This window comes from Lampris incognitus, chromosome 13 (assembly GCF_029633865.1).
Source record: "Lampris incognitus isolate fLamInc1 chromosome 13, fLamInc1.hap2, whole genome shotgun sequence".
Taxonomy (NCBI): domain Eukaryota; kingdom Metazoa; phylum Chordata; class Actinopteri; order Lampriformes; family Lampridae; genus Lampris; species Lampris incognitus.
Window position 1 is genome coordinate 49,850,356 of NC_079223.1, and position 23,343 is coordinate 49,873,698.

Genomic DNA, 23,343 nt, shown 5'->3' on the forward strand with positions numbered 1-23,343 from the left:
ATCCATGTGAGGAACTATACATCCATGTGAGAAACTATACATCCATGTGAGAAAATATACATTCATGTGAGAAACTATACATCCATGTGAGGAACTATACATCCGTGTGAGAAACTATACATCCATGTGAGGAACTATACATCCCTGTGAGGAACTATACATCCATGTGAGAAACTATACATCCATGTGAGAAACTATACATCCATGTGAGGAACTATACATCCATGTGAGAAACTATACATTAATGTGAGAAACTATACATCCATGTGAGAAATTATACATCCATGTGAGGAACTATACATCCGTGTGAGGAGAGAAATCCAGTCATATCATTTTGTTTGTGGATGGGTTGCATTGGTACAGACCTGCCCCCCGAATATTAAAGAGGATTAAGATGGTACAGTCTGACTAGTTAGAGCACCATGAGGCCGAGGTTTCGAGCTGCAGAACTCTGAGCTAGCATGGATGTCATGTGGACAGGATCCAGATGGTGGATCAAGAGTTACATTTATTTTTCTAGCAAGTAAATGGCAAGAGGATGGTGTGCAAAATTTATATTTGTCTGTTTCTTTCTAATATTCTTTGATTTCTTTTCTCTCTCTGTCTCTCCTGCTCTCTCTCTCTCTCTCTCTCTCGTCATTTCCCCACTCTTTCTTTCTTTCTTTCTTTCTTTCTTTCTACAATAAATGAAATTTAACCAAATATTAGATTGAAGAATAATGAATCACACAGAGTGTCCCTGAGCAGGACATGTTCTGTCGTCTTGTATTGAAGCTAATGGAGAAAACACTGGGCAGGTCTTCATCTCTCCACGGAGGGTTAATGGTTAAACAGACAAATTAGATAAGCTCTTTATTTCATTTCAGTCAGTGAGAGAAGGCAAAGGCCATCAAACTGACATGATGCAGGCCTGAATAAAGAGGACCCCCAAAACACACATTTTCAAGGAATTGTAAAACGATGAAATGAAGAAAGCATTATGATGTTTATAGGCCTACATCCATAACTGTTATATATATATATATCATCATTACTGGCGGTCACTCGGGGTCGAGTATGACTGTCCACCCTCTGGGTCCTCAGGTGGGCATACAGGCTGATCCTGGAGCCCAATAATGGGAGGAGGCCTGCATATGACAGCTTTTTACATGGAGTGGCTGATTCGCCTGCAGCCACCACACGGTCTTTGGCAAGGGGTGGCCAGAGTCCAGTGGCGTGCAGAACCAAGACGATTGGGGACCACCCTTTTTTGCAGCCTTCATCTGCCTTCACTGTCGTTGTGACCTGGAGACATCTTCTGCCAGTTCTGCCATTGAGGTCTTTGTTGGATCGCGCTTCATCAGGAACATTCCCACTGACTTATCCACCTTGGCTGACCCTACCAGGAGACAAGCTCTTCCTCAAGACACACACCACCTGACACACAGGCCTCTACTAGAGGCATGGGAGTTTGAGGGTTCTGCGCAGTATGTTAGCTGTTCCTAGGACTGGACAGAGACCTCAAATGTTGTTCCTGGGATGCTGGAGCCACTCTCCCAATTTGGGGGTCACAGCCCCTAGTGCTCCTTTTACAACTGGGACTACTGTGGATTTCACCATCCAATCTAGTTTTTCTTTCAGCCTTTGGTATTTGTCTAGCTTCTCATGCTCTTTCTGCCTGATGTTGCCATTGCTCGGGATTGCCACATCAATCACTACTGCTGTCTTCTGTTCCTTGTCGACCACCACAATGTCTGGTTCTGGCTACATCGCTTCTGGTGTGGGAAGATGGCAGCGCGAACTCACGTTTGCAGTGGCCTCACCCAGTACCGTCTATGCAGTGTCATTGTCCACGTCTGTGTCTAAGGTTGTCTCATCGTGTTAAGTTTTCATTTTGATTGTCAATTCTTTTTTAGTTTAATGGTTGGGAGAGCTGGCATTGGATCAGCTGAGAGAGCTTGGTCTGTTGCATCCTGTGGGCCCAGGGACCACGGCTCTGCCCAGAACTGCGGCCGAGAGGAAGACCAGGCGGTGTGGCGGCGGCCTTGCCTAGCATAGACTGTGTAGTGTTTTTGTCTGCGTCTTCGTTTGTGTCGTCGTGTGGAGTGCGGGGGAGGTGTGTCGAAGGTGTCTGGCTGGGAGAGCAAGTGTTGGATCGGCTGAGGGAGCCTGGTCTGCTGCGTCCGGTGGGCCCAAGGACCACGGCCCTGCCCGAAGCTGCGCCCATCTGACAGGACACGGAAGCAGGGCAGGCTAAGCTAACTGCTAGCCCATGCAGACCGGCAGTTCCGACAGTCATCCTGGCTGGCGTTCGTTCTCTGGACAGTGGAATTTTTGGACTGTGTTGCACTGAAAGGACTTTGCGTGTTTTTGTTTTGTTTGTGCTTTTTTGCTTTGTTCTCTCCATTTTGGGAAATTTTGGATATAAATTTTTATCTTTTGTATTGCATTGCTGTGGGCTGGGAGAAATGACATTTCGTTTCTTTTGTGTATGCAAGTGTGTGTTTGAAATGACAATAAATTGTTCCTGATTCCTGATTCCTGGTTGGTTAGCCAGCACCTGCATGTCAGTCCGGAACTTGAAGTCCCACAGGATCTTAACTCTCTGCCATTCTCAACCACCTTAGGTGGTGTCTCCCGTTGAGACTTGAGGACTTCCGGTCTGTATTCAGTACAGATGTTCCTGTACACTAGCCCAGGTACTTGTTATGCCTTTCGATGTACACTTTCCTAGCTAGCATTTTACACCCTGCTACTAGGTGATGGACTGTCTCAGGAGCGTCTTTGCACAGCCTGAATCTTGCGTATTATCTGGTGTTGTAGACCCCTGCCTCACCCGATCTGGTGCTGAGTGCCTGTTCTTGTGCTGCCATGATCAGAGCCTCTGTGCTGTACTTCAGTCCAGCCTTTTTTAGCCACTGGTAGGATTTCTCAATATCAGCTACATCTCCTATCTATTGTTGGTACATCCCATGGAGGGGCTTAGTCTTCCATGATACCTCCTCTTCTTCTTTCTCCCCACTCTCTGTCTTCTGCTGCCTGAGGTACTCAGTTAGCAATTTGTCCTGGGAGCCATCTTTCTGATGTGCTCATGGATATTCCTTGTTTCACCATGGATAGTGGCTCCGACACTAACTAACACTTGGTCCCCATCTGTACGCTTATTGTACATTCTCAGGTTGCTGGACTTCGGATGGCACCCTCTGTGCATTGTAAGGAGTTCTGATGCCCTGATATCTGTGGCTTTTACCTCATCCTTTGGCCAGCTTATTATTCCAGCTGGTAACTGATGACTGGTAGGGCATATGTGTTGATGGCTTAGATCTTATTCTTCATTGAGCTAGGTCTTCAGGACCTGCCTCACTCTTTGGGGGTATTTTGCTGTAGCTGACATCCTTGCTGCCTCCTCGGAGTTTCCAGGTTCTTGTAACTGTCCTGTATGTCTGTTATCCTGCCAGCTGGTAATTTAACCCCTTCGGTCCTCGCCACCTTTTCTCTTTTCGCCACCATTCGACTGCACTTGTCCAGTCCGAATAACATCCCGATGTCACCGCTATAGATCCTGGTGAGGTGGCTCAGTGAGTCAAACAGCTTGATGTCATCCATGTATAGGAGGTGGCTGAAGGTACCTTCACTTCTGACCCTGTATCTATATCCATTCTTTGTGATGATCTGACTGGGGGGGTCCCAGTCTATGCAGAACAGCAGCAGGAGTTCTCTCAATATGTAGACCATGACAGCTGTATATTTTTTATTTCAACTTTCCAGTCATGTATGCTCTGAAAATGCTACATATCAATCATATCATATCAATCATCAAAAAATCTGTGGTCAGTCCCCTTTAGAGTTCCCATCAGTATTAAGACAGACCCTCTAAAAAGAGACCGTTCTTCATTTTCAGGCTATCAAGACATCTGCTATATTTTATGAAGCGATGTTTCAGTTAATCAAAGGCTTTTTAAACAAGCCCACAGATCATCTGCTAATCAGGATTTCCACTGGGATTATGATCAGTCCTATCCTTCTTTGGCTTGAGTCAATCTAAAGACTATAACTTGGTAGCCTCGGAATTATGGGTATACATAATTGGTGCACCACCTTGGTATATGCCACATCCTCATACATGCCAATCTCTTTGTGACTGTCTTTGAGTTGGCTTCTAATGTCGTCTTCCACCGCCGGGTTGAGTTCTTGATGACGGTTATTAGGTCCTGTTCTCCCTGTACAATGACGAGCCCTCCAGTGACCATGCTTGAGAGGCTTCATTGGATGTTGGCCACTGTGATGATAACAGGTTCTTTTTCCGGGAAGTTGCCGTGGTCTGCTTCCAGGTCCACCAGCCACTGGACACTGGTGTTGTGCGATGCCTCCTTTTCTCATATGTCCTTCCAGTACTGCTCCGTCACCGCTCTGGGTGGGTCTGATCTTGTTCTCTTGTTGTTATTCTGCAGCTGGGAGGACACTGCGTGCGTGTGTGTGTGTGTGTGTGTGTGTGTGTGTGTGTGTGTGTGTGTGTGTGTGTGTGTGTGTGTGTGTGTGTGTGTGTGTGTCTCAGGGTGTTGTCAGGCAGTAAGCGCCACAGTGATCATAACCCCTCTTTATTGGCTGTCATGATCACACGTGAGGGGTGGTGTATTCTAGGGAATGTCTGACTCGTGTAGAGAATGACACACTGAGGCTTTCAGTCGTCTGGGGAAAAGGAGGAATGCTGGGTAATCAGGAAGTCACCGCTCCCGCTAAAAGAGACCATATGTGGTCCACCCAAAACAGGGGTGCTGCTTTCCAGCCGCTGTGTTGATACTCTTTATGAAAGGAATGAATGAAAACGCGCCATTTTACTGTGTTGCTCGTTCAGCTTCTGGGCAGGTGGGTCCTGGGACTTCGCTGAACGTGGGGGTCCTGGGACTTAGCTGAACATGGGGGTCCTGGGACTTAGCTGAACATGGGGGTCCTGGGACTTCGCTGAACGTGGGGGTCCTGGGACTTCGCTGAACGTGGGGGTCCTGGGACTTCACTGAACGTGGGGGTCCTGGGACTTCGCTGAACGTGGGGGTCCTGGGACTTCACTGAACGTGGGGGTCCTGGGACTTCGCTGAACGTGGGGGTCCTGGGACTTCGCTGAACATGGGGGTCCTGGGACTTCGCTGAACATGGGGGTCCTGGGACTTCACTGAACGTGGGGGTCCTGGGACTTCGCTGAACATGTGGGTCCTGAGACTTCGCTGAACATGGGGGTCCTGGGACTTCGCTGAACATGGGGGTCCTGGGACTTCGCTGAACATGGGGGTCCTGGGACTTCGCTGAACATGGGGGTCCTGGGACTTCGCTGAACATGTGGGTCCTGGGACTTCGCTGAACATGGGGGTCCTGGGACTTCGCTGAACATGGGGGTCCTGGGACTTCACTGAACATGTGGGTCCTGGGACTTCGCTGAACATGGGGGTCCTGGGACTTCGCTGAACATGTGGGTCCTGGGACTTCGCTGAACATGGGGGTCCTGGGACTTCGCTGAACATGGGGGTCCTGGGACTTCGCTGAACATGGGGGTCCTGGGACTTCGCTGAACATGTGGGTCCTGGGACTTCACTGACTGGGACTTCACTGAACGTGGGGGTCCTGGGACTTCGCTGAACATGGGGGTCCTGGGACTTCGCTGAACCTCAGATGCTGCGGTGATTTGCTCGGGAGTCAGAGGGGAGTGTAGGGGGGAGATGAAATGCTGCACCTAATTTTTATTTTTATTTCTGCACGTGCTTGTAGGTGGTACCATGGTCCGCTCGCTTGTTAGACTGATTACTTCAGGCATCACCGTGGTGTGGTCCTGTCTGTCCAGGCTGCAGTCACCTCTGCTATGTGGTTGTGTGTCCTGTACACTAACACTTCAAACACGTTTGAGCACCAGATGATGTCATTCATTAAGTTGTCATTAGTATGTGTTGCTTTGTTGCTAGTAACACAAAGGTCAGCATCTGTCCTGCGTGAAATACTTGCTGTGAAATACTTCCTGTGAAATACTTGCTATGAAATACATGCTGTCAAATACTTGCTGTCAAATACTTGCTGTGAAATACTAGCTGTGAAATACTAGCTGTGAAATACTTGCTGTGAAATGCTTGCTGTGAAATACTAGCTGTGAAATACTTGCTGTGAAATACTTGCTGTGAAATACTAGCTGTGAAATACTAGCTGTGAAATACTAGCTGTGAAATACTTGCTGTGAAATACTAGCTGTGAAATACTAGCTGTGAAATACTAGCTGTGAAATACTTGCTGTGCTGCCTGAATATTTAATTTATTTTGCTGCTGCCAGACAAGAGAAGAGTTCAGGCCGGTTCACACCGGCGTCTGTTAATCATTACTGCTGCACTTTCTTCATGACTCAGTCATCCCTCCACAGCGCCACCATGTGCTGAAGACACACACTACACCATGTAGTGAAGACACACACTACACCATGTACTGAACACACACTACACCATGTACTGAACACACACACTACACCATGTACTGAACACACACTACACCATGTACTGAACACACACTACACCATGTAGTGAAGACACACACTACACCATGTAGTGAAGACACACACTACACCATGTACTGAACACACACACTACACCATGTACTGAACACACACTACACCATGTACTGAACACACACACTACACCATGTAGTGAAGACACACACTACACCATGTACTGAACACACACACTACACCATGTACTGAACACACACTACACCATGTACTGAACACACACTACACCATGTACTGAACACACACACTACACCATGTACTGAACACACACACTACACCATGTACTGAACACACACTACACCATGTACTGAACACACACTACACCATGTACTGAAGACACACACTACCTTCATCACAACACCACATGTACTGAAGACACACACTACCTTCATCACAACACCACATATACTGAACACACACACGACACCATGTAGTGAAGACACACACTATACCATGTACTGAACACACACACTACACCATGTACTGAACACACACACTACACCATGTACTGAACACACACTACACCATGTAGTGAAGACACACACTACACCATGTACTGAACACACACACTACACCATGTAGTGAAGACACACACTACACCATGTACTGAACACACACACTACACCATGTACTGAACACACACACTACACCATGTACTGAACACACACTACACCATGTACTGAACACACACACTACACCATGTAGTGAAGACACACACTACACCATGTACTGAACACACACACTACACCATGTACTGAACACACACTACACCATGTACTGAACACACACTACACCATGTACTGAACACACACACTACACCATGTACTGAACACACACACTACACCATGTACTGAACACACACTACACCATGTACTGAACACACACTACACCATGTACTGAAGACACACACTACCTTCATCACAACACCACATGTACTGAAGACACACACTACCTTCATCACAACACCACATATACTGAACACACACACGACACCATGTAGTGAAGACACACACTATACCATGTACTGAAGACACACACTACCTTCATCACAACACCACATGTACTGAACACACACTACACCATGTACTGAAGACACACACTACCTTCATCACAACACCACATGTACTGAAGACACACACTACCTTCATCACAACACCACATGTACTGAACACACACACGACACCATGTAGTGAAGACACACACTATACCATGTACTGAAGACACACACTACACCATGTACTGAACACACACACGACACCATGTACTGAAGACACACACTACACCATGTACTGAACACACACTACACCATGTACTGAACACACACTACACCATGTACTGAACACACACACTACACCATGTAGTGAAGACAAACACTACACCATGTACTGAACACACACACTACACCATGTACTGAACACACACTACACCATGTACTGAACACACACTACACCATGTACTGAACACACACACTACACCATGTACTGAACACACACTACACCATGTACTGAACACACACTACACCATGTACTGAACACACACACTACACCATGTACTGAACACACACACTACACCATGTACTGAACACACACTACACCATGTACTGAACACACACTACACCATGTACTGAAGACACACACTACCTTCATCACAACACCACATGTACTGAAGACACACACTACCTTCATCACAACACCACATGTACTGAACACACACTACACCATGTACTGAAAACACACACGACACCATGTAGTGAAGACACACACTATACCATGTACTGAAGACACACACTACCTTCATCACAACACCACATGTACTGAACACACACTACACCATGTACTGAAGACACACACTACCTTCATCACAACACCACATGTACTGAAGACACACACTACCTTCATCACAACACCACATGTACTGAACACACACACGACACCATGTAGTGAAGACACACACTATACCATGTACTGAAGACACACACTACACCATGTACTGAACACACACACGACACCATGTAGTGAAGACACACACTACACCATGTACTGAAGACACACACTACACCATGTACTGAACACACACACTACACCATGTACTGAAGACACACACTACACCATGTACTGAACACACACACTACACCATGTAGTGAAGACACACACTACACCATGTACTGAAGACACACACTACACCATGTACTGAACACACACACGACACCATGTACTGAACACACACACGACACCATGTACTGAACACACACTACACCATGTACTGAACACACACTACACCATGTACTGAAGACACACACTACACTATGTACTGAAGACACACACTACCTTCATCACAACACCACATGTACTGAAGACACACACTACCTTCATCACAACACCACATGTACTGAAGACACACACTACCTCCATCATCAAAACACCACATGTACTGAACACACACACTACACCATGTACTGAACACACACACTACACCATGTACTGAACACACACACTACACCATGTACTGAACACACACTACACCATGTACTGAACACACACTACACCATGTACTGAACACACACACTACACCATGTACTGAACACACACACTACACCATGTACTGAACACACACTACACCATGTACTGAACACACACTACACCATGTACTGAAGACACACACTACACTATGTACTGAACACACACTACCTTCATCACAACACCACATGTACTGAAGACACACACTAGCTTCATCACAACACCACATGTACTGAAGACACACACTACCTTCATCACACCACATGTACTGAAGATACACACTAGCTTCATCACAACACCACATGTACTGAAGACATACACTACCTTCATCACAACACCACATATACTGAAGATACACACTAGCTTCATCACAACACCACATGTACTGAAGACACACACTACCTTCATCACAACATCACATGTACTGAAGACACACACTACCTTCATCACAACACCACATGTACTGAAGACACACACTACCTTCATAACAACACAACATGTACTGAAGACACACACTACCTTCATCACAACATCACATGTACTGAAGACACACACTACCTTCATCACAACACCACATGTACTGAAGACACACACTACCTTCATCACAACATCACATGTACTGAAGACACACACTACCTTCATCATAACACAACATGTACTGAAGACACACACTACCTTCATCACACCACATGTACTGAAGACACACACTACCTTCATCACAACACCACATGTACTGAAGATACACACTACCTTCATCACACCACATGTACTGAAGATACACACTACCTTCATCACAACACCACATGTACTGAACACACACACACTACCTTCATCACAACACCACATGTACTGAAGACACACACTACCTTCATCATAACACAACATGTACTGAAGACACACACTACCTTCATCACACCACATGTACTGAAGACACACACTACCTTCATCATCACACCACATGTACTGAAGATACACACTACCTTCATCACAACACCACATGTACTGAAGACACACACTACCTTCATCACAACACCACATGTACTGAAGACACACACTACCTTCATCACAACACCACATGTACTGAAGACACACACTACCTTCATCACAACACCACATGTACTGAAGACACACACTACCTTCATCACAACACCACATGTACTGAAGACACACACTACATTCATCACAACACCACATGTACTGAAGACACACACTACCTTCATCACACCACCACATGTACTGAAGATACACACTACCTTCATCACAACACCACATGTACTGAAGACACACACTACCTTCATCACAACACCACATGTAGTGAAGACACACACTACCTTCATCACAACACCACATGTACTGAAGACACACACTACCTTCATCACAACACCACATATACTGAAGACACACACTACCTTCATCACAACACCACATGTACTGAAGACACACACTACCTTCATCACAACACCACATGTACTGAAGACACACACTACCTTCATCACAACATCACATATACTGAAGACACACACTACCTTCATCACAACACCACATGTACTGAAGACACACACTACCTTCATCACAACACCACATGTACTGAAGACACACACTACCTTCATCACAACACATGTAGTGAAGATACACACTACCTTCATCACAACACATGTAGTGAAGACACACACTACCTTCATCACAACACATGTAGTGAAGACACACACTACCTCCATCACAACACATGTAGTGAAGATACACACTACCTTCATCACAACACCACATATACTGAAGACACACACTACCTTCATCACAACACCACATGCACTGAAGACACACACTACCTCCATCACAACACATGTAGTGAAGATACACACTACCTTCATCACAACACATGTAGTGAAGACACACACTACCTTCATCACAACACCACATGTACTGAAGACACACACTACCTTCATCAGAACACCACATGTACAGAAGACACACACTACCTTCATCATCACAACACCACATGTACTGAAGACACACACTATCTTCATCACAACATCACATGTACTGCAGACACACACTACCTTCATCATCACAACATCACATGTACTGAAGACACACACTACCTTCATCATCACAACACCACATGTACTGAAGACACACACTACCTTCATCATCACAACACCACATGTACTGAAGACACACACTACCTTCATCACAACATCACATGTACTGCAGACACACACTACCTTCATCATCACAACACCACATGTACTGCAGACACACACTACCTTCATCATCACAACACCACATGTACTGAAGACACACACTACCTTCATCATCACAACACCACATGTACTGAAGACACACACTACCTTCATCACAACACCACATGTACTGAAGACACACACTACCTTCATCACAACACCACATGTACTGAAGACACACACTACCTTCATCACAACACCACATGTAGTGAAGACACACACTACCTTCATCACAACACCACATGTAGTGAAGACACACACTACCTTCATCATCACAACATCACATGTACTGAAGATACACACTACCTTCATCACAACACCACATATACTGAAGACACACACTACCTTCATCACAACACCACATATACTGAAGACACACACTACCTTCATCACAACACCACATGTAGTGAAGACACACACTACCTTCATCATCACAACACCACATATACTGAAGACACACACTACCTTCATCACAACACCACATATACTGAAGACACACACTACCTTCATCACAACACCACATATACTGAAGACACACACTACCTTCATCACAACACCACATATACTGAAGACACACACTACCTTCATCACAACACCACATATACTGAAGACACACACTACCTTCATCACCACACCACATATACTGAAGACACACACTACCTTCATCACAACACCACATGTACTGAAGACACACACTACCTTCATCACAACACCACATGTACTGAAGACACACACTACCTCCATCATAACACCACATGTACTGAAGACACACACTACCTTCATCACAACACCACATGTACTGAAGACACACACTACCTTCATCACAACACCACATGTACTGAAGACACACACTACCTCCATCATAACACCACATGTACTGAAGACACACACTACCTTCATCATCACAACACCACATGTACTGAAGACACACACTACCTTCATCACAACACCACATGTACTGAAGACACACACTACCTTCATCACAACACCACATGTAGTGAAGACACACACTACCTTCATCACAACACCACATGTAGTGAAGACACACACTACCTCCATCACAACACATGTAGTGAAGACACACACTACCTCCATCATAACACCACATGTACTGAAGACACACACTACCTTCATCATCACAACACCACATGTACTGAAGACACACACTACCTTCATCATAACACCACATGTACTGAAGACACACACTACCTTCATCACAACACCACATGTAGTGAAGACACACACTACCTTCATCACAACACCACATGTACTGAAGACGCACACTACCTTCATCATCACAACACCATATGTACTGAAGACACACACTACCTTCATCACAACACCACATGTACTAAAGACACACACTACCTTCATCACCACACCACATATACTGAAGACACACACTACCTCCATCATCAAAACACCACATGTAGTGAAGACACACACTACCTTCATCACAACACCACATGTAGTGAAGACACACACTACCTCCATCACAACACATGTAGTGAAGACACACACTACCTCCATCATAACACCACATGTACTGAAGACACACACTACCTTCATCATCACAACACCACATGTACTGAAGACACACACTACCTTCATCATAACACCACATGTACTGAAGACACACACTACCTTCATCACAACACCACATGTAGTGAAGACACACACTACCTTCATCACAACACCACATGTACTGAAGACGCACACTACCTTCATCATCACAACACCACATGTACTGAAGACACACACTACCTTCATCACAACACCACATGTACTAAAGACACACACTACCTTCATCACCACACCACATATACTGAAGACACACACTACCTTCATCACAACACCACATGTACTGAAGACACACACTACCTTCATCACAACACCACATATACTGAAGACACACACTACCTTCATCACAACACCACATATACTGAAGACACACACTACCTTCATCACAACACCACATATACTGAAGACACACACTACCTCCATCACACCACATGTACTGAAGACACACACTACCTTCATCATCACAACACCACATGTACTGAAGACACACACTACCTTCATCACAACACCACATGTACTGAAGACACACACTACCTTCATCATAACACCACATGTACTGAAGACACACACTACCTTCATCACAACACCACATGTAGTGAAGACACACACTACCTCCATCACAACACATGTAGTGAAGACACACACTACCTTCATCACAACACCACATGTAGTGAAGACACACACTACCTTCATCACAACACCACATGTAGTGAAGACACACACTACCTTCATCACAACACCACATGTAGTGAAGACACACACTACCTTCATCACAACACCACATGTAGTGAAGACACACACTACCTTCATCACAACACCACATGTACTGAAGACACACACTACCTTCATCACAACACCACATGTAGTGAAGACACACACTACCTTCATCACAACACCACATGTAGTGAAGACACACACTACCTTCATCACAACACATGTAGTGAAGACGCACACTACCTTCATCATAACACCACATGTACTGAAGACACACACTACCTTCATCACAACACCACATGTAGTGAAGACACACACTACCTTCATCATAACACCACATGTACTGAAGACACACACTACCTTCATCACAACACCACATGTACTGAAGACACACACTACCTTCATCACAACACCACATGTACTGAAGACACACACTACCTTCATCACAACACCACATGTACTGAAGACACACACTACCTCCATCATAACACCACATGTACTGAAGACACACACTACCTTCATCACAACACCACATGTACTGAAGACACACACTACCTTCATCACAACACCACATGTACTGAAGACACACACTACCTCCATCATAACACCACATGTACTGAAGACACACACTACCTTCATCATCACAACACCACATGTACTGAAGACACACACTACCTTCATCACAACACCACATGTACTGAAGACACACACTACCTTCATCACAACACCACATGTAGTGAAGACACACACTACCTTCATCACAACACCACATGTAGTGAAGACACACACTACCTCCATCACAACACATGTAGTGAAGACACACACTACCTCCATCATAACACCACATGTACTGAAGACACACACTACCTTCATCACAACACCACATGTACTGAAGACACACACTACCTTCATCACAACACCACATGTACTGAAGACACACACTACCTTCATCACAACACCACATGTAGTGAAGACACACACTACCTTCATCACAACACCACATGTACTGAAGACACACACTACCTTCATCATCACTACACCACATGTACTGAAGACACACACTACCTTCATCACAACACCACATATACTGAAGACACACACTACCTTCATCACAACACCACATATACTGAAGACACACACTACCTTCATCACAACACCACATATACTGAAGACACACACTACCTTCATCACAACACCACATATACTGAAGACACACACTACCTTCATCACACCACATGTACTGAAGACACACACTACCTTCATCACCACAACACCACATATACTGAAGACACACACTACCTTCATCACAACACCACATGTACTGAAGACACACACTACCTTCATCACAACACCACATGTACTGAAGACGCACACTACCTTCATCATCACAACACCACATATACTGAAGACACACACTACCTTCATCATCACAACACCACATATACTGAAGACACACACTACCTTCATCACAACACCACATGTACTGAAGACGCACACTACCTTCATCATCACAACACCACATGTACTGAAGACACACACTACCTTCATCACAACACCACATGTACTGAAGACGCACACTACCTTCATCATCACAACACCACATGTACTGAAGACACACACTACCTCCATCATAACACCACATGTACTGAAGACACACACTACCTTCATCACAACACCACATGTAGTGAAGACACACACTACCTTCATCACAACACCACATGTAGTGAAGACACACACTACCTCCATCACAACACATGTAGTGAAGACACACACTACCTCCATCATAACACCACATGTACTGAAGACACACACTACCTTCATCATCACAACACCACATGTACTGAAGACACACACTACCTTCATCATAACACCACATGTACTGAAGACACACACTACCTTCATCACAACACCACATGTAGTGAAGACACACACTACCTCCATCACAACACATGTAGTGAAGACACACACTACCTCCATCATAACACCACATGTACTGAAGACACACACTACCTTCATCATCACAACACCACATGTACTGAAGACACACACTACCTTCATCATAACACCACATGTACTGAAGACACACACTACCTTCATCACAACACCACATGTAGTGAAGACACACACTACCTTCATCACAACACCACATGTACTGAAGACGCACACTACCTTCATCATCACAACACCATATGTACTGAAGACACACACTACCTTCATCACAACACCACATGTACTAAAGACACACACTACCTTCATCACCACACCACATATACTGAAGACACACACTACCTCCATCATCAAAACACCACATGTAGTGAAGACACACACTACCTTCATCACAACACCACATGTAGTGAAGACACACACTACCTCCATCACAACACATGTAGTGAAGACACACACTACCTCCATCATAACACCACATGTACTGAAGACACACACTACCTTCATCATCACAACACCACATGTACTGAAGACACACACTACCTTCATCATAACACCACATGTACTGAAGACACACACTACCTTCATCACAACACCACATGTAGTGAAGACACACACTACCTTCATCACAACACCACATGTACTGAAGACGCACACTACCTTCATCATCACAACACCACATGTACTGAAGACACACACTACCTTCATCACAACACCACATGTACTAAAGACACACACTACCTTCATCACCACACCACATATACTGAAGACACACACTACCTTCATCACAACACCACATGTACTGAAGACACACACTACCTTCATCACAACACCACATATACTGAAGACACACACTACCTTCATCACAACACCACATATACTGAAGACACACACTACCTTCATCACAACACCACATATACTGAAGACACACACTACCTCCATCACACCACATGTACTGAAGACACACACTACCTTCATCATCACAACACCACATGTACTGAAGACACACACTACCTTCATCACAACACCACATGTACTGAAGACACACACTACCTTCATCATAACACCACATGTACTGAAGACACACACTACCTTCATCACAACACCACATGTACTGAAGACACACACTACCTCCATCACAACACATGTAGTGAAGACACACACTACCTTCATCACAACACCACATGTAGTGAAGACACACACTACCTTCATCACAACACCACATGTAGTGAAGACACACACTACCTTCATCACAACACCACATGTAGTGAAGACACACACTACCTTCATCACAACACCACATGTAGTGAAGACACACACTACCTTCATCACAACACCACATGTACTGAAGACACACACTACCTTCATCACAACACCACATGTAGTGAAGACACACACTACCTTCATCACAACACCACATGTAGTGAAGACACACACTACCTTCATCACAACACATGTAGTGAAGACGCACACTACCTTCATCATAACACCACATGTACTGAAGACACACACTACCTTCATCACAACACCACATGTAGTGAAGACACACACTACCTTCATCATAACACCACATGTACTGAAGACACACACTACCTTCATCACAACACCACATGTACTGAAGACACACACTACCTTCATCACAACACCACATGTACTGAAGACACACACTACCTTCATCACAACACCACATGTACTGAAGACACACACTACCTCCATCATAACACCACATGTACTGAAGACACACACTACCTTCATCACAACACCACATGTACTGAAGACACACACTACCTTCATCACAACACCACATGTACTGAAGACACACACTACCTCCATCATAACACCACATGTACTGAAGACACACACTACCTTCATCATCACAACACCACATGTACTGAAGACACACACTACCTTCATCACAACACCACATGTACTGAAGACACACACTACCTTCATCACAACACCACATGTAGTGAAGACACACACTACCTTCATCACAACACCACATGTAGTGAAGACACACACTACCTCCATCACAACACATGTAGTGAAGACACACACTACCTCCATCATAACACCACATGTACTGAAGACACACACTACCTTCATCACAACACCACATGTACTGAAGACACACACTACCTTCATCACAACACCACATGTACTGAAGACACACACTACCTTCATCACAACACCACATGTAGTGAAGACACACACTACCTTCATCACAACACCACATGTACTGAAGACACACACTACCTTCATCATCACTACACCACATGTACTGAAGACACACACTACCTTCATCACAACACCACATATACTGAAGACACACACTACCTTCATCACAACACCACATATACTGAAGACACACACTACCTTCATCACAACACCACATATACTGAAGACACACACTACCTTCATCACAACACCACATATACTGAAGACACACACTACCTTCATCACACCACATGTACTGAAGACACACACTACCTTCATCACCACAACACCACATATACTGAAGACACACACTACCTTCATCACACCACATATACTGAAGACACACACTACCTTCATCACACCACATATACTGAAGACACACACTACCTTCATCACAACACCACATGTACTGAAGACACACACTACCTTCATCACAACACCACATGTACTGAAGACGCACACTACCTTCATCATCACAACACCACATATACTGAAGACACACACTACCTTCATCATCACAACACCACATATACTGAAGACACACACTACCTTCATCACAACACCACATGTACTGAAGACGCACACTACCTTCATCATCACAACACCACATGTACTGAAGACACACACTACCTTCATCACAACACCACATGTACTGAAGACGCACACTACCTTCATCATCACAACACCACATGTACTGAAGACACACACTACCTCCATCATAACACCACATGTACTGAAGACACACACTACCTTCATCACAACACCACATGTAGTGAAGACACACACTACCTTCATCACAACACCACATGTAGTGAAGACACACACTACCTTCATCACAACACCACATGTAGTGAAGACACACACTACCTCCATCACAACACATGTAGTGAAGACACACACTACCTCCATCATAACACCACATGTACTGAAGACACACACTACCTTCATCACAACACCACATGTACTGAAGACACACACTACCTTCATCACAACACCACATGTAGTGAAGACACACACTACCTTCATCACAACACCACATGTAGTGAAGACACACACTACCTCCATCACAACACATGTAGTGAAGACACACACTACCTTCATCATAACACCACATGTACTGAAGACACACACTACCTTCATCACAACACCACATGTAGTGAAGACACACACTACCTTCATCACAACACCACATGTACTGAAGACACACACTACCTTCATCACAACACCACATGTACTGAAGACACACACTACCTTCATCACAACACCACATGTACTGAAGACACACACTACCTTCATCACAACACCACATATACTGAAGACACACACTACCTTCATCACAACACCACATATACTGAAGACACACACTACCTTCATCACAACACCACATATACTGAAGACACACACTACCTTCATCACAACACCACATATACTGAAGACACACACTACCTTCATCACACCACATGTACTGAAGACACACACTACCTTCATCATCACAACACCACATGTACTGAAGACACACACTACCTTCATCACAACACCACATGTACTGAAGACACACACTACCTTCATCACAACACCACATGTACTGAAGACACACACTACCTCCATCATAACACCACATGTACTGAAGACACACACTACCTCCATCACAACACATGTAGTGAAGACACACACTACCTTCATCACAACACCACATGTACTGAAGACACACACTACCTTCATCACAACACCACATGTACTGAAGACACACACTACCTTCATCACAACACCACATGTACTGAAGACACACACTACCTTCATCACAACACCACATGTACTGAAGACACACACTACCTTCATCACAACACCACATGTAGTGAAGACACACACTACCTCCATCACAACACATGTAGTGAAGACACACACTACCTTCATCATAACACCACATGTACTGAAGACACACACTACCTTCATCACAACACCACATGTAGTGAAGACACACACTACCTTCATCACAACACCACATGTACTGAAGACACACACTACCTTCATCACAACACATGTACTGAAGACGCACACTACCTTCATCATCACAACACCACATGTACTGAAGACACACACTACCTTCATCACAACACCACATATACTGAAGACACACACTACCTTCATCACAACACCACATATACTGAAGACACACACTACCTTCATCACCACACCACATATACTGAAGACACACACTACCTCCATCACACCACATGTACTGAAGACACACACTACCTTCATCATCACAACACCACATGTACTGAAGACACACACTACCTTCATCACAACACCACATGTACTGAAGACACACACTACCTTCATCACAACACCACATGTACTGAAGACACACACTACCTTCATCACAACACCACATGTAGTGAAGACACACACTACCTTCATCATCACAACATCACATGTACTGAAGATACACACTACCTTCATCACAACACCACATATACTGAAGACACACACTACCTTCATCACAACACCACATATACTGAAGACACACACTACCTTCATCACAACACCACATGTACTGAAGACACACACTACCTTCATCACAACACCACATGTAGTGAAGACACACACTACCTTCATCACAACACCACATATACTGAAGACACACACTACCTTCATCACAACACCACATATACTGAAGACACACACTACCTTCATCACAACACCACATGTACTGAAGACACACACTACCTTCATCACAACACCACATGTACTGAAGACACACACTACCTTCATCATCACAACACCACATGTACTGAAGACACACACTACCTTCATCACAACACCACATGTACTGAAGACACACACTACCTTCATCACAACACCACATATACTGAAGACACACACTACCTTCATCATCACAACACCACATGTACTGAAGACACACACTACCTTCATCACAACACCACATGTACTGAAGACACACACTACCTTCATCACAACACCACATGTACTGAAGACACACACTACCTTCATCACAACACCACATGTACTGAAGACACACACTACCTTCATCACCACACCACATGTACTGAAGACACACACTACCTTCATCACAACACCACATGTACTAAAGACACACACTACCTTCATCACAACACCACATGTACTGAAGACACACACTACCTTCATCACAACACCACATGTAGTGAAGACACACACTACCTTCATCATCACAACACCACATGTACTGAAGACACACACTACCTTCATCACAACACCACATGTAGTGAAGACACACACTACCTTCATCACAACACCACATATACTGAAGACACACACTACCTTCATCACAACACCACATATACTGAAGACACACACTACCTTCATCACAACACCACATGTACTGAAGACACACACTACCTTCATCACAACACCACATGTAGTGAAGACACACACTACCTTCATCACAACACCACATATACTGAAGACACACACTACCTTCATCACAACACCACATATACTGAAGACACACACTACCTTCATCACAACACCACATGTACTGAAGACACACACTACCTTCATCACAACACCACATATACTGAAGACACACACTACCTTCATCACAACACCACATGTACTGAAGACACACACTACCTTCATCACAACACCACATGTAGTGAAGACACACACTACCTTCATCACAACACCACATATACTGAAGACACACACTACCTTCATCACAACACCACATATACTGAAGACACACACTACCTTCATCACAACACCACATGTACTGAAGACACACACTACCTTCATCACAACACCACATGTACTGAAGACACACACTACCTTCATCATCACAACACCACATGTACTGAAGACACACACTACCTTCATCACAACACCACATGTACTGAAGACACACACTACCTTCATCACAACACCACATATACTGAAGACACACACTACCTTCATCATCACAACACCACATGTACTGAAGACACACACTACCTTCATCACAACACCACATGTACTGAAGACACACACTACCTTCATCACAACACCACATGTACTGAAGACACACACTACCTTCATCACAACACCACATGTACTGAAGACACACACTACCTTCATCACCACACCACATGTACTGAAGACACACACTACCTTCATCACAACACCACATGTACTAAAGACACACACTACCTTCATCACAACACCACATGTACTGAAGACACACACTACCTTCATCACAACACCACATGTAGTGAAGACACACACTACCTTCATCATCACAACACCACATGTACTGAAGACACACACTACCTTCATCACAACACCACATGTAGTGAAGACACACACTACCTTCATCACAACACCACATATACTGAAGACACACACTACCTTCATCACAACACCACATATACTGAAGACACACACTACCTTCATCACAACACCACATGTACTGAAGACACACACTACCTTCATCACAACACCACATGTAGTGAAGACACACACTACCTTCATCACAACACCACATATACTGAAGACACACACTACCTTCATCACAACACCACATATACTGAAGACACACACTACCTTCATCACAACACCACATGTACTGAAGACACACACTACCTTCATCACAACACCACATATACTGAAGACACACACTACCTTCATCACAACACCACATGTACTGAAGACACACACTACCTTCATCACAACACCACATGTAGTGAAGACACACACTACCTTCATCACAACACATGTAGTGAAGACACACACTACCTTCATCATAACACCACATATACTGAAGACACACACTACCTTCATCACAACACCACATATACTGAAGACACACACTACCTTCATCACCACACCACATATACTGAAGACACACACTACCTCCATCACACCACATGTACTGAAGACACACACTACCTTCATCATCACAACACCACATGTACTGAAGACACACACTACCTTCATCACAACACCACATGTACTGAAGACACACACTACCTTCATCACAACACCACATGTACTGAAGACACACACTACCTCCATCATAACACCACATGTACTGAAGACACACACTACCTTCATCACAACACCACATGTACTGAAGACACACACTACCTTCATCACAACACCACATGTACTGAAGACACACACTACCTCCATCATAACACCACATGTACTGAAGACACACACTACCTTCATCATCACAACACCACATGTACTGAAGACACACACTACCTTCATCACAACACCACATGTACTGAAGACACACACTACCTTCATCACAACACCACATGTAGTGAAGACACACACTACCTCCATCACAACACATGTAGTGAAGACACACACTACCTCCATCATAACACCACATGTACTGAAGACACACACTACCTTCATCATCACAACACCACATGTACTGAAGACACACACTACCTTCATCATAACACCACATGTACTGAAGACACACACTACCTTCATCACAACACCACATGTAGTGAAGACACACACTACCTTCATCACAACACCACATGTACTGAAGACGCACACTACCTTCATCATCACAACACCACATGTACTGAAGACACACACTACCTTCATCACAACACCA

The 23,343-nt window shown here is 44.4% G+C and overlaps 1 protein-coding gene across 1 annotated transcript in view; it reads left to right on the plus strand.

Moving 5' to 3' along the window:
• The window catches only part of hspa12a (heat shock protein 12A), a 147,894-nt gene that overhangs the window by 36,528 nt on the left and 88,023 nt on the right, over positions 1 to 23,343 (plus strand). The gene's annotated exons all lie outside the window — the stretch shown is intronic.